The sequence below is a fragment of the Lynx rufus genome, unplaced genomic scaffold (genome assembly GCF_022079265.1).
Source record: "Lynx rufus isolate CCGP_SWC_20201006 ecotype Redwood Valley unplaced genomic scaffold, mLynRuf1.p SCAF_3, whole genome shotgun sequence".
In the NCBI taxonomy this organism is placed as follows: Eukaryota; Metazoa; Chordata; class Mammalia; order Carnivora; family Felidae; genus Lynx; species Lynx rufus.
This window is the reverse complement of record NW_025814845.1, coordinates 43,161,507-43,164,653: the sequence shown is the minus strand read 5'-3', so window position 1 is coordinate 43,164,653 and position 3,147 is coordinate 43,161,507. Positions and strand designations below refer to the sequence as shown.

At 41.2% G+C, this 3,147-nt stretch overlaps 1 non-coding gene across 1 annotated transcript; it reads left to right on the top strand.

Annotated features, from left to right (window-relative positions):
- Positions 1–1,931: 1,931 nt before the first annotated feature.
- On the top strand, positions 1,932–2,034 carry LOC124521424 (U6 spliceosomal RNA). The gene has a single exon (XR_006964518.1). It is a non-coding gene; the product is annotated as a U6 spliceosomal RNA (small nuclear RNA).
- The last annotated feature ends 1,113 nt before the right edge of the window (positions 2,035–3,147 follow it).

Here is a 3,147-nt window from a genome sequence, read left to right as displayed (position 1 = left end):
GATTAAACTAAATATGGGGCACCTGGGTGCTTCAGTCGGTTGAGCATCTAACTCTTGAGTTTGGCTCAGGTCATGATCTCACAGTTTGTGCAACTGAGCTCTGCAGTGTGCTTTCAGCACAGAGCCTGATTGAGATTCTCTCCCTGTACCTCTGCCCCTCCCCAGCTTGTGCTTGCTCTCTCTCTCTCTCTCTCTCTCTCTCAAAATAAAGAAACTTTAAAAAGTAAACTAAATATATATATATAATATGAAAGAGAAATTGAGAGAAACAAAATGAAAGAGAGAGTGCACTATACACTGAATATTTGTGTCCCCTACAAAATTCACATGTTGAAATCTCTTCCCCTAAAGTGATGACATTTGGAGGTGGGGCTCTTTGAAGGTGATTAGATCATAAGAATGAACCTTCATTCATGAAACTAGTATCCTTATAAAAGAGGTTCCAGAGAGCTCCCTTATGACTTCTGCAATGTGAAGTCACAGTAAAAAGATGAAAGCAAGACCTCACCAGACACTGAATCTTCCTATGTCTTGATCTTGGACTTCTCTGCCTCCAGAATGGTCAAAAGTAAATTTCTGTTGTCTATAAGCCACAGTCTGTGGAATTTTGTTACAGCATCCCAAGTAGGCCAAGACACACACACACACACACACACACACACACACACACACACACAACTTAGAACAATTCTTAGCAAATAGTATATAATACATATGCCAGCCATTTTGTTATTATTACTATTTTTACTGTGGGTTAGGACAATATATAATACTAAGTAGTAATGTAATAGCTCATACAATTAGAAGTTTTAGGGCATCTCTCTGACATGTAGGAAGAGCCCTGAATTTTAACTATGATAATTCTTCCCCCTATTATCTCTGAGCTTCACCCTCTTCATCTTTAAAGTGGGATAATAAAATAATCCTCAGTCTGCAACATTACAATAAAAATCAGAAGTCAAATTTGTAGAGAACTGAATCAAGGGACTGAGTCAAGTCTCGAGCCAAATCCTATGCTGACTCTCTTCCTCTCTAGAGTCTGGCCAAGGGAAATATGTACACAAGGAATCAAGTCAGATATGAAAATAAGTGCTGTTCCATAAATTACTTGGAGCTATGTATAAATTCACTAGAATAATCCACAGAACTCAGGAAAGTGCTATACTTATGATTAAAGTTTGTATTACAAAGAACACAAATGAAGAGATCCATAGAGCAAAGTCTAGGAGGGTCACAAACACAAAGCTTCTACGTCCTTAGGACACGTCACCCTTCTAACATATCAGTGTATGATTACCAACCAGGGCCCACCTAAACATTGGTGGAATAATCTTTAACACATGACAGAGCTCAATCTCCAGCCCCTATCCATTTCCTAAAGGTCAAGAAGTCACCTGAACCAAAGCCTCAACCCTCTAACCATACAATTGGTTTTTCCAAATGGACCAGTCCCCATGCTGACATCTAGGGTCCCAAAAGGAGTAAGCACAAACTCAGGTGTGATCCTGGGTCCCCACAGTGAATAACAAAGACACTCCTGACACTTGGAAAATTCCAAGAGTTTAGAAGCTCCCTCACAAGAACCCAGGACAAAGACCAGAGAAATTCTTTAATATAAAATAAATGGGGAGCTTATAAAATTGCATTTCAATCAATTACCCTGCTATATAAGGCAAATTCAAAAAAGGAACTAGGGGTGCCTAGGTGGCTCAGTTGGTTGGGTGACCAACTTCAGCTCAGGTCATGATCTCGCAGTTTGTGAGTTCGAGCCCTGCATTGGGCTCTGAGCTGACAGCTCAGAGCCTGGAGCCTACTTCGGATTCTGTGTCTCCCTCTCTTTCTCTGCCCCTCCCCTGCTCATACTCTGTCTCTCTCTGTCTCAAAAATAAGTAAAACATTAAAAAAAATTTTTTAAAGGAACTAAAACACTCACTTCAGCCACATGTATACTAAAAACTTGGAACCATATGAAGAAAAGTAGTATGGCCCCTGGAGAAGGATGACACACAAATACATGAAGCATCCCATATTTTTTTTTAATATGAAGTTTATTGACAAATTGGTTTCCATACAACACCCAGTGCTCATCCCAAAAGGTGCCCTCCTCAATACCCATCACCCACCCGCCCCTCCCTCCCACCCCCATCAACCCTCAGTTTGTTCTCAGTTTTTAACAGTCTCTTATGCTTTGGCTCTCTCCCACTCTAACATCTTTTTTTTTTTTTCCTTCCCCTCCCCCATGGGTTCCTGTTGAGTTTCTCAGGATCCACATAAGAGTGAAACCATATGGTATCTGTCTTTCTCTGTATGGCTTATTTCACTTAGCATCACACTCTCCAGTTCCATCCACGTTGCTACAAAAGGCCATATTTCATTTTTTCTCATTGCCACGTAGTATTCCATTGTGTATATAAACCACAATTTCTTTATCCATTCATCAGTGGATGGACATTTAGGCTCTTTCCATAATTTGGCTATTGTTGAGAGTGCTGCTATGAACATTGGGGTACAAGTGCCCCTATGCATCAGTACTCCTGTATCCCTTGGGTAGATTCCTAGCAGTGCTATTGCTGGGTCATAGGGTAGGTCTATTTTTAATTTTCTGAGGAACCTCCACACTGCTTTCCAGAGCGGCTGCACCAATTTGCATTCCCACCAACAGTGCAAGAGGGTTCCCGTTTCTCCACATCCTCTCCAGCATCTATAGTCTCCTGATTTGTTCATTTTGGCCACTCTGACTGGCGTGAGGTGATACCTGAGTGTGGTTTTGATTTGTATTTCCCTGATAAGGAGCGACGCTGAACATCTTTTCATGTGCCTGTTGGCCATCTGGATGTCTTCTTTAGAGAAGTGTCTATTCATGTTTTCTGCCCATTTCTTCACTGGGTTATTTGTTTTTCGGGTGTGGAGTTTGGTGAGCTCTTTATAGATTTTAGATACTAGCCCTTTGTCCGATATGTCATTTGCAAATATCTTTTCCCATTGCGTTGGTTGCCTTTTAGTTTTGTTGGTTGTTTCCTTTGCTGTGCAGAAGCTTTTTATCTTCATAAGGTCCCAGTAATTCACTTTTGCTTTTAATTCCCTTGCCTTTGGGGATGTGTCGAGGAAGAGATTGCTACGGCTGAGGTCAGAGAGGTCTTTTCCTGC